General features: G+C 44.4%; 1 protein-coding gene across 9 annotated transcripts in view; it reads right to left on the bottom strand.

Moving 5' to 3' along the window:
• Window positions 1–12,313, bottom strand: part of CELF2 (CUGBP Elav-like family member 2) — an 832,664-nt gene that overhangs the window by 290,948 nt on the left and 529,403 nt on the right. The window lies entirely within an intron of this gene.

Genomic DNA, 12,313 nt, shown 5'->3' with positions numbered 1-12,313 from the left:
TAAGGTTTTATACTTATTCATCCCTCATTAACCCAACCTGTATCTTGATTTTTTTTTTTTTTTGCTCTCTACCTTTATGATTTTTTAAAAAATTAAAAGTTCTGGGGCGCCTGGGTGGCGCAGTCGGTTAAGCGTCCGACTTCAGCCAGGTCACGATCTCGCGGTCCGGGAGTTCGAGCCCCGCATCGGGCTCTGTGCTGACAGCTCAGAGCCTGGACCCTGTTTCCGATTCTGTGTCTCCCTCTCTCTTTGCCCCTCCCCCGTTCATGCTCTGTCTCTCTCTGTCCCAAAAATAAATAAACATTGAAAAAAAAATTAAAAAAAAAAAATTAAAAGTTCTAAGGCTATGGACCAGAAGCACATCATGACATGAAAGCCAAGTATCATGGCAAATCCATTCCAAAATGGAGACTGGAAATGTCAGTAAGAAACAGCCCAAGCTGGGATGGGAGGGAACTTTATCTTGTGAAGTACTGAGTGTAACAAACAGATGAAGAAACAACTCTTGCTATTCTTTTTTTTTTTTTTTTTTTTTTAAATTTTTTTTTTTTCAACGTTTATTTATTTTTGGGACAGAGAGAGACAGAGCATGAACGGGGGAGGGGCAGAGAGAGAGGGAGACACAGAATCGGAAACAGGCTCCAGGCTCTGAGCCGTCAGCCCAGAGCCCGACGCGGGGCTCGAACTCACGGACCGCGAGATCGTGACCTGGCTGAAGTCGGACGCTCAACCGACTGCGCCACCCAGGCGCCCCAACTCTTGCTATTCTTTCAGTAAATTACAAAACCCTTTGTGGGATTCATAATGCTCTTAATAAATTGTTGGAATGGGACCGTGGCCAACTTAAGAACACTCCGGAAGTAGCCACCGCTGAGCAGACAGGCTCCATCCACCACCTCCCGTGACTGACAGCAAGCCCAGGCTACTGAGGCAGAACACAGCTCACAAAAAGACACCCACATAAAATGGACAGATGAAACGGGGAGACCCAGCTTCCACTGACCCCCATCAGGCTAGGGAGGGTAGTTGAGGATATAAGCTTTCTAAGAAACAGAAGGTTGAGAATAACAAGCTGAAGCCAAAGAGTGAGTCATGCGAGATGCCCACAGTCAAGATGGCAAGAAGAATCGGGTGTGGGGAGTTTGGGGGTGAGAGGCCTGAAGAAGCATCAGGAAAGTAAAAAGAACCACATGCCACAGAGGTCAAGTGAGGAATACCAAGGAGACAGGCATTTTGCCAAATACCTAGAAGACATGCAGTGAATACGTAACGACATAAAAAACACCGAGCCATACTGACGCTTCCCTCAGCCACCAGTGAGGAATGAGGTTCATTTTAAATCCCCAGAGAGGACTTCAGGGTCAAACTAGCCAAGGAACAGACCCAAGGGTACCATGTTCCCATCAGGAATTGGTCTTAGGGGGCTAAAAGAGACCAAGACACCACGAGATGGCAGCACAGAGCCAAATACGATTCCCATTTATTCTTCCGGGATATAGGACAACACTGGATCACAGGAATGGCCAATGTATCACCAGAACGTCTACTTTTATGTTTAATAAAGGTAAGATTAGAGAAATAAAAATCGGTCCCCAAAGAAAGGTAAATATTGAGGCTGAAGAAGCCTCTTGTCATCGCACAGAACAGACCCTCAATTAGTAACTGTACCTTTGCTGTTGCAAATGACAGGGGAGAGTAATTAACAATTAATAGAAGCTGCCCTCAATTTAAAGCCTCGAAGGGAAGTAATTAAATTTAGTAGAAGCTGTAGCCTCTAAACAAAGATACATAACACAAATACAAAAGGAAACACAGATTTGAATAATAAATGCAAATTAGAAACAAGGTTTGACTACAGACTGAAGAGAAGTGATCCTAAAATTATTTTCCCTAAGAAACGCTCAGTTCAAGAGACTAGTCTATGAACCTATTTTAATCTAGGCCAAGGTTTGATGTGAATCCTGGCTGATGTTTCTTAAGTACAACCTTGCTTCCTGAGTGTTTATGCATGCAGATCAGACAGCTTCCCGCGGTTTGAATTAGCTGTACAAGTACCTTTCATATCAATGCAGATATACTTGATATATACAGTGTCAACACTACTACCAGGCATGGAGATCGCAAACAGTGCTCTGCTTGTTGGTCATGAAATAAAATTGCCAAGCAGAATTTGTGTAGCTACAGAGGGTAAATTAATGCAGGCAACACAGTTATCAGCAGTCTTTAGCCTGCCTCTCGAAGCTTCTAACAGAAACATATAGGGAACAGAAGCGTTACATCTGGCTACAGCTGCACATTACATGGTCCATTGAGACTCAGATGCTGATGGCTGAACTGAATAACAAACAGCTGGGTATAAATGTAAAAATCAGGAAATCGATTTTAAACACACCTACTTCACAAATCCTCTGAAATCCCAGCACTGAATGAGAAAGAGCAGTTAGTACTGAAGAATGCAAAAGCATCGCTGAGATTAGAACTCAAAAATATACCTGGGCTCCCCGGTGTCATCATACCTAGGCTGGGCTCTCCTGTTACTCTTTCACAAAGGGCAGTGTGGTCACACACAAAGGCAGGACCATCAGATCATTTTCTCGCTCGGGTCATGCTCCAGTTGAAAGTCAGCAGAAGAAACTGAGCTTCCTACTTGAGCTTTCAGAACGAGGTACTGTTGTTTCATGAGTGTAACTGAATTGAATGGAAAGGTTGCCCTGAAAAAGTGGGCCTCAGGGTCCTCCGATGCTGAAACCCTGGGCGGTGGGAAGGGTGTTCAGACAAGGCTGTAGCCAGGCAAGCTCGGTACCTGAGATTCAGGTCAGAAAGACACAGAAGTTACAGAGACAGCATGTCTCCAAGTGGCCGGCAGGGTGCACACACATGAAACGCAGAACAAGCTTTTGTTAAGTTTTGATACATTTGCTTTTGTGAAATTTCTTCAATTTTCTATCCAGGAGGATTTAAGTATGGGAATGGGTCAGAGAAAGAAAGGCTAGAAATTCCTTTTCCTGAACGCTTAAAAGCAGGAATAACCCTTTTTGTGGGAAGGTTTGGGTTAGTCCTATGTACAGACTTTTAAAAGCCGACGAATACGTTTGTACTATATTGAAGAAGGGCTAGTGACACAGGATCAGATGCGAGAAGACCACATATTTTATCATCCAAACTTGGGACACTTTTTAGGCTGAAAGAGGGACGATAATGATGATTGCATGACAACTGGTACGAACTGGGAGCATCCCAGCTAACCAGGACACCTACTCCCTGTAACTTGAGCACCAGGTGCATGGCAAGCAGCTTGAGGTCGGATATGGAATGCCAGTTAAGTGGCTATTATCCCATCGGCTTATTTTCATTCTCTGTGCCCACTTGTCCTCAAGATTCCAGATCTAGTGTAAATTAAAGAGCACGTCTAAAGGAAGCTCAGGGGGCAAAAGGGTAGAGTTATAGGTGAGATCTTGCACAATGCATTCTGTGGATCACACCAGATCCATTCTGACTTCATGGAATAGGGCACTGCTATGCTCTGGCAGCTGTTTTAGATGAGAAAGAACTACAAGAGCACAGGTTTTAATAATTAATGCTGATTTCCCCCCCATCTCTCACACTACCCGGATTCTACAATCCAAATGGCCAAGATCATGAAAGTGCTAATGTACATGAACACTTCCACCGAGAAACCATATTTTCTCTACGGGGTTCTTGGTAGTAAGGAACACGTGAAATATGATTGTTAAGAACTCTAGGAAGGATCCAGATAAAGCAAAAAAAAAAAAAAAAAACAAACAAACTGGTGAGCAAGTATTACATTACTGATCCAATGTGATCTGCAAGATGAAGAATGAAGGTCGTCAGAAAGAACAGTAACATTCTTATTTCCCAATAAGAAAATCCTTTATTTGCCCAAAACAACACAATTGTGCAGATCCCTCTTTCTTTAAACCAGTGTTTCCCCAAAGAAAGTCAACAGTGATGAATAAAGCTCAAGTAACCAAACGGAGGAATTACTGGCAACGCTTTATAAAATTCTGTTACACGCAGAACAGGCAGCAACCATCCAGTGCATTATGAGACTTTAAATATTTTTGTTGAGAATGATGATTAAGGCAGAACTCTTGTTCAAGGAGATGCAGTTTAGAGAAAAAACAAAAAAAACAAAAAAACAAAAAACCGAAACAGATTTCAGTTCAGAAAATGTTTAGGAGGTTTCCACATGACAAACAAACTGATCGATTCAGCCAAATAATAGGTCAGCTGTGACTCATAAATCCTAAACTCCTCAGCTGTCCAACTTAATTTTAACTATTCAATCTGTGGTTCAAACCAGAAAACTGCCGTGCTCTTTCTGACTTGCACTGAATTTACCGCACTGCCGTGGAATCAATTCACTATTGTAGGGGCCAACAAGAAACCTCGAGAATCAGATAACTTTAAGAGCTAATTTACTTTGGTTCTGGGCTAATTACATTTCCTAAAGTAAGTTTTGCTGATTGGTTAAGAACCCAAGCTATCAAAAGCCCAGGTATTTAGAGACATAAGCACATAACCTGTCAAAAAAGAGCCCTGAACATAAGAGAAGGTTATTTGTAACTCACAGAGGGAATTTATGAAATACACAAATTGAGTTGCCCTCATTTATACCTTGCAACTGGGCAATTATATTATGGAGACTGGCTACACCTCACAGAGGCCTTGCTTCAAAAGCTGCAACAATCCACTTAAAGATAAAATAAAAACCCACAACACTTGTGGATGTACTGTACTCCACAGAAGGCATTTTACTTGGAAACCAGAGTTGATTTCAACTCTATGAATGTTAAAAATACTGAACACAGTTAGTTACTTTCACGTGATATATAAGGTGGTCTATTCAAAACCCAACACACCTTAAGAGTTTATAATTTATGTTAGGAAGGAACATCCAATTCACCAAGTACACACTAGAGCTCAACAGATTTCAACTATTCACAATTTAATTAAGACCTGATAAATACTTCTTTGATGACATTTCTGTCCTGTCAGGGCGGGGCCTGATAGAACCAGGAACAGTCTGGGGCAGCTGGGTGGCTCAGTCGGTTGAGTGTCTGACTTTGGCTCAGGTCATGATCATAAGGGTGAGTTCGAGCCCCACGTCAGGCTCTCTGCTGTCAGCTCACAGCCTGCTTTAGATCCTCTGTCCCCTTCTCTCTGCCCCTCTCCCGCTTGTGCGCGCGCGCGCGCTCTCTCTCTCTCTCTCTCTCTCAAAAATAAACCAACATTAAAAAGAATCAGGAACAGTCTGTGGGTTTTCTGAGCAACTCCAGTCAAGTGTTGGTTCTGCTTCTACTGTGGATTAAAGCTTCACCATGACTTTTCTTCAGGTTCTTGTCGAATTTGAACTCTACTAGGGTCTGGAGAGGGAGTTGTGACATTCTGAACTATCACATAAATGACAAATGTAATACCTTCAAAACAGTAACGATAAACAGAGCAACGACGTCATCAGAAAACATAACGTGACAGCGATGGAATGGAACTGCTGCGGGAAGGCAACAGTGTCTGTATCTCAACCAACTCTCTCAAAGTGGCCCATTCAAGCGTGGATCGAAATCCACCTGTGGTTCCCCATTTTACCTCCTGGATACAGAGCGTTCGTGAGAGGAGGTGCCACTGTGACTTAGGTGACAATGGAGCGAACCAAGTGCTGAAAGAGTAGTAGCATTTTCTTCCAATTATGTGATCATCCTTGGGAACTTAGCATTTTGACAAAGTGTTCAAACATCGGAGAACGGAGCTGATATCGCGCAGTTGAGAGCCATGGTATTGGGCCTTATAGTCTGATTTCTGAAAGCCTTATAATGAGGGTGGAGTGGGTATACATTCCATTCTTTGGCTGTATTTTTGTTCAACAAAGCCTGCAATTTTCAGTCACTTGAAAATGTAATTATAGATAATGTTTGCATCAGTAGCAAGAATACAATAAGCACACGGGGCACGAAAACTCCACTCAAATCACATCCTCTTAGGTTACGACGCTTGTCTCCTGCCAAGAGTGAAGGCACGTCGACAAGCTCATACTCGATATGAAATGGTTTGAGGGTTAGACCAGCCCATGCACGAATTCTCCTCGAACCTGTCCGTATCCCTTCCTTTACATTGGGTATGTGGTCATAAAACAGCTATCTACCATTTGCTGAAAATCCAGAGTCCCCTCAAATGTTTAGACACTTGAGCAAAAAGCTACAAAGAGGGCCAAAGTTTACAGACACTTGAAATGGATGGGACACCGTGTTCAAGGTGGTCACAACTGTCAGTCCATTTGTTCAGGGACTCCCTTATGCTACTACCTACTTACTTGGCCCACTTATGGAGGGATAAACCTACATGTAGCATTGAAAGGATTCTGCAAAAAGTCACCAACTGAGGGGGACAGAGATTGAATACCACCCGAGAGCCTTTTTCTAATTCACAAGGCAGCCTGCTCTGGGCTCAAGGCGCCCCTGAGAAAGGCCAAGTGTTCATCTGAATTAGATGTAAAAATTAAGAAGTTGGAAGTACACAGGGGGAAGGCCAGGTGCCTAATGAAGTCCTCACGAGAAACCTCTTCATGAAATATCTGGCTATCTCGAATGAAGAACAAGGACCCGCCTTAACATTCAATGTTAACTGCTTCTTTATCTCTGCAGTAAGTGAGAATCTGAGGCATTAAGAGATCTTGACATTGCTATGGTGCCCCTTTCTACTGACATCGCTCACAACACACTTGCCTTCTAGACTCAGAAATCGGTCTCGCTATGAAATAAAATCAAGAACAAGCAATTTATGTGAAAAAGCACATAAAAAGCAGATTATTACTGGGTCACAGCGAAGAAATTGTACTTCATCCTCGGAACCCGCATCGTCAGCTGCCAAGTCACCAAAGTAACCAGAAATTCAGCGTACTTACGGTCCTAGAAGTGTCTAAGAATCCCTCAACAGGCAAAGACAGCCTCCTGTACCAAAATGCAAGGTGGCCTGAGAGAAAGACCTCAGGTTTTGTAAACAAGCACTTGGAAACAGAGGAATACCATCCCCCTTCCCCCAAACCTTTCTTGTTTGCAAAACAGGAACGATACAGCTTAATCTTGCAAAATTTTTCTGAAGATTATTGATATTTTATACAAATTCCTTAGCCTAATGGCTGGCCTCCAGGGTATCCTCGGCTACTATCATAAAAAATTTCACAAAGTACACTCAGGAAGGAAGGTAGCGTTCTTTAAAGCGTCTGTAATCAGGAGAAAAACATTTAAAAAGGAGTATTTATTTGTCCAAGAATTATAGCTTTGTTGACATGAGAGAACATTTTTTTGGCTTCTGGGCAGACATCATTATTTTATTGAACAGACAACTAGAAATCCCAAACTGAATCAAAAGTATCATGTTCTGAGTAGACCTGAAAAAAAAAAAAAAAAACACACAGGAGCAAGACAAAGGCCACCACGTGGCTTCTGTGGCTGACCATGGTCCAATCTTGGTCACTTTTTATAACTACTGGAACAAAATCTTGGCCCAGCTGAAAGGCTGCCTACAAGTTAATTGGACTTCTTTGATACTGTGATGATAAAATGAGCCGATTGCAAAGTACCGATCAATCTGTCCAGGAATGTTTGCAGTATGTGCATGGCTGGCCCCTTCTCCAAAGACTTTGCCAGCTTTGGGCCACAGGCCTAGTTTTCCCTTCCCAACAAGCTCAGGACCAGCAGTCATCTCTGATGGGAGTTCACCACCAACGTCTCTGACGACGTTCACCCTAATGCCAAGCGGTCTGTTCCGCAAGGAAGGGGACGCTTAGCTTTGGCGGTCATGCTAGTGACCTGGAGATCCGCAGTCAACATCATTCTCTCAGCCGGAGCGGGTGCCGAGTGTTCTCCTGGCCCATCACTGACAACACCCTTCAACCCACGCACGCGGGCAGGCTGTATAGGCTTCCCAAGCAATCGAGCGACGTACAACTTTAGGAGCAAATCTTCACCCTAGCTGAGGCAGCTCTAGTCTCTTAGGACGTCAAGGACTCAGTCAGCTATGTTGGGAGAAGTGCCTGTTTATCAACGCACAGACCAGAGTCACTGTGACGCCTCCTGCTGTTGGGCACCACCCGAATACACACCCTATACCCACTGTGCCACCTCATAAAAATCCCTGATTCCCTCTCCAAGTCTTTTCCTCCCTCAGTGACTCTCCTTCTGTGTTCTCTAGGCACTCTGTGGCCTGAACACCTAATTCGGCACCAGTGTCCACCATAGTCCCTCTCCATATTCACATCACCTAAATTGTTTTCCCAATGGCCGGGTTTCTGCTAGGGCTAGGAGTCCCATTATCGGGAACCAGCCTGCGTATTGTGTGGTTGATTCTCTCCCCATAAGAAAATCAAAATCTATTTCAGCTGGTGTAGAGATGGGCTTTTTTTTCCCCCAGAAAGCGCATAAGGGGATATTGGATGAAGATATTGCTTTTTGCTTCAACCCTATCCCAGAATGGAAGGTCGGACCACGAGTTCACAGTTGGAAGACGAACTGCATTTCATTTCTCAATCATCATGCAGAAAAGGGAGAGAAAAAAAAATCAGTCTTTATAATGTTGTCCTGGGGACTGAGCATTTTCTGGAAGTTTATATGGGAGCAATACTGCTTTATGGGTCTTTGGCTGAGACTTTAAAGCACGAATGTTCTGAGGGAGAAAACATTAACCGGTCAATTGTAATGAGGTTTCACTGTACTTGACTCTCCCAGGAAATGGAGGTGAACTTGTGGTCAGTTTTAAGTACCATGAAGCTAATAAAATATTTAGGTTGTCATTCCTTTCCCAACGTTAGCCTCACAGTAATTCTGTGGGACAGGTAAGGAGCATATCTTATTATCCTTATTTTCTAGATGAGGAATCTTGACAAGTCAGCCAAGACCTTAAGTGGGCATGGAACAAACCAGAAGACAAGCCAGGGGAAGGCTTCAGACTGCTGTTTAGTAAAGGGTCTTTAGTCTTGAAGAGCAACCTCCAACCCTGTAGCAACATCCCTAGTGATCCCGGCCTACTACGCCCATGTAGGACCCAATGCAGGACCCAAGGCAGGGCAAACGTCCCTGACGAGCAGAAACAATCTAACAGGAAGTTATTTCTAACAAACAATTTAAACCCACACGTGCCTCACGGCATTAACATGGTTTCTGTATGAAGAATAAGGTTTCCTGAATTCTTCTCTGGAGAAAAGTGAATTCTGTGGCCAGGGTCAATTCAGGAAAGAGACACAGAGTGCTTTGCTTGGTCTCCACTCCAACAGGGTGCTTCTTAAGGGGCCTCGCAGGACCAGAAGTGAAGGGGCACCTGTTCAGGACTGCCCTCGTGAATACAGGACAGGAAGAAAGAAAGTAGATATTGGAGGCGACCCTTTGACATCTAAGTGTAAGAAAAAAGGCAGTAAAAGGAGAGAGAGAGAGAAAGAGGGAAAAGGAGTCGGGAAAACGTGGCTTTTTGTGAAAAGAGAGAATCCTGACAGGTAGCGTCAGCATGTAAAACAGACGTGCCTGGCAGAGGCACCAGTGGTGGTAACCAGCACGCAGGCTTTCTAAGAACTGGCGTGTAGCCTTTAAATCCTGACACCCAAGAGAGATGGCTGCGTGGACAACGGGAGTCACGAGGAAAGAGGTCACCAGCATGGACGGAAGGGAGTAATTGCAGTTGGAAGCCTCCTGGTGATGATTCTGAGCAAGCAGACACAGCTGCCGAACATCCAAATATAGCCGCCGCCTGAGACAATGGCATCCGTAAAGTTAATCGTTCTGAAATACGCTCCCCTTCTGCTCGCCCAGAAAACTCAACGCCCCTTCTGTAACGTATGAAGACAAAATAAAGCTCCGTTTACAGAAACGCGCAGCTACTCTGGTTGTAGGAGTTGACTACAAGTGACGGCCGAGGGCTTTCCACGCTGCCCTCCCGTCAAGGCTCCCGTTGGGAGAGATGTGGTGTGGACACACGTGGCCCCTTCTCTTCACACGGAGGAGAACTCTTCGGGAAGGGCCTAATTAAATGGGCCTAGAGAAGATTCAAATACAAGAGCCAAGAAGATATCAATCGGGAAAGCCTAAGGAAGGCAGGAAGCAAACTCAGAAACAGCTATCCTGTTTAGGACCACAAGGAAATGAGCGGGTGCAAAGAATCAGGAGTGGAGAGCCAAACAAAGCAGCCTGACTACATGAATATACCTTAGTCTTCTCCCCAAGTCTTCCCTCCTCCTGCCTTTTCACCTTATCTTTGCCTTTATCACTCCCCTAAGGTTTTCAAGGAACAAAGGGGATGTCAGGTTTCCACATTACTTGCTCTACCTACTCGACCCAACGTCTTACTCAGGAGATGCAGAGAGAAACCAAGTGGATGCAGGAGCGCATGTGTGGGTTTCGGATGGTTTACGTCAGTTTACTCTCCCCCCTTGTAGGTCCCCACATCTGCTCTAAGGTTAACCTTCTGAAGATGTCCTGGTAAGGTGCTGAACTCCCTTTTAGGCACCATGGAAATTTCAAGGGCTCTGTACAAGGACAGCAAGGCATGGATAATGACGTGCATCAACGAAGAGCGGGGGCAGGGGCCAAAAGGCACAAGGTAAGGGACGTAATGTGGTCTGGCCAGTACCAGCTGGGACCACCCAAGAAAATACCACTTAGGGCCTACTGTCCAGATCGCTCTGCGAGGAGCCTTTCTTCCTACTTCAAACCTGGAAGATCCTGATGGGAGCGACATGTTGATCACAACGGAGCCACAGGAGGGCCCCCCCCCAGGTCCAGGGACTTTGCAGCAAGGACAGAAAGGACCACTCAACCCTCAGCTTTCTACTCAGTGAGCGGTGACAGCACCATCAGGAGGGGCTTTTTTCCCTTACCTTTAACAGAAACTTGGGGGTTCTGGGCCGAAGAGTCAGAACATCGTCTTGAGACCTGATTTGAATACGTCTTTGGTCAAGATGCTAAACTTTTCTAAATCTTACAGTTTTCAGTTATGAAGATAATAATCTGTAAACACAGGCTGTGTCATAACAATTTCAGAACTGTTACACCCAAAGACCACTAAGGGGCAGATATTTCAAGAAAGTAAAGACTTATGCCCAATGAGGTAGTTTGTCATGTGTATGTACTTTCACACACATACACACGTGCATATATGTACTCATGTGAACACACACATACACACACATTTTATGCCTACTGACCACAGCCAAGTGAAGAATGCTATTTTGCTCTCTTAAGTTATGAAAGGACCAGCTGATTTTATTTTTGGCAGATAAATGTGACACAACTTTCTAAGCTACGGGGGGAGATAGGAGAAACGGAGACACAATTCATGGAAAAGGATATAAAAATGCCACCTTAAAATTTAATGAGCTTGTTTGCCTGGGTGGCTCAGTCGGTTAAGCGTCCGACTTTGGCTCAGGTCATGATCTCGCGGTTTTGTGAGTTCGAGCCCCACGTCGGGCTCTGTGCTGACAGCTCGGAGCCCGGAGCCTGTTTCGGATTCTGTGTCTCCTTCTCTCTCTGCCCCTCCCCCACTTGTGCTCTGTCTCTATCAAAAATAAATAAAATGTAAAAAAATAAAAATAAAAATAAAAAAAACTTAACGAGCCTAGGTCAAACTACCAACTGTCTTTACAAAAAAGTATAAAAATTAAGAATTTCAGCACAAAATCATACAACTTCAGATCCTACTATGAGAGAACTCGTGACTCTCCCATGGTACCCCTCCCCCCAAAAAGCTTTTAAGCTGTCCAAAAGTTATGTCAAAACGTCAAATCAATCAGCTGAAATTAACTGCATTCCCTCTGAGGAGTCACCACCGTCATCTGTGAAAGTGGGCGATCTTGAGGCTACTGGAGCCTATAAATGTCAGACAAAGCAGCTAGTGGGTTGGGGGAACTTGATGTCCACAGTTCTAACAAAGGCGTGAGCAGAACCTCCTACCGAGGAGACAAACCTCTTTGACTTCTTCAGTTATTAAGACTTAAAATCAGGGGCGCCTGGGTGGCTCAGTTGGTTAAGCTTCTGACTTCGGCTGAGGTCATGATCTCATGGTTTGTGAATTCAAGCCCGCATGGGGGGCTCTGTGCTGACAGATCCTCTCTGCCCACCCCCCCATGTGTACTGTCTCTCTCTCAAAAATAAATGAACATTAACAACAACAACAAAAAAAGACAATATCGAAACATTCCCCATAACCCCATTTTAAGGCACTGTTACTATTAAAGGAATCCCATGATCTGGTCATCTGTCTGTAGGACTCCTGCCGTTCGGCTGACCAGAAGGGAGCACTGATCATTTAA

Source organism: Prionailurus bengalensis, chromosome B4 (genome assembly GCF_016509475.1).
Source record: "Prionailurus bengalensis isolate Pbe53 chromosome B4, Fcat_Pben_1.1_paternal_pri, whole genome shotgun sequence".
Lineage (NCBI taxonomy): Eukaryota > Metazoa > Chordata > Mammalia > Carnivora > Felidae > Prionailurus > Prionailurus bengalensis.
The sequence above is the reverse complement of the archived record's forward strand: the minus strand, read 5'-3'. Positions and strand labels throughout refer to the sequence as shown.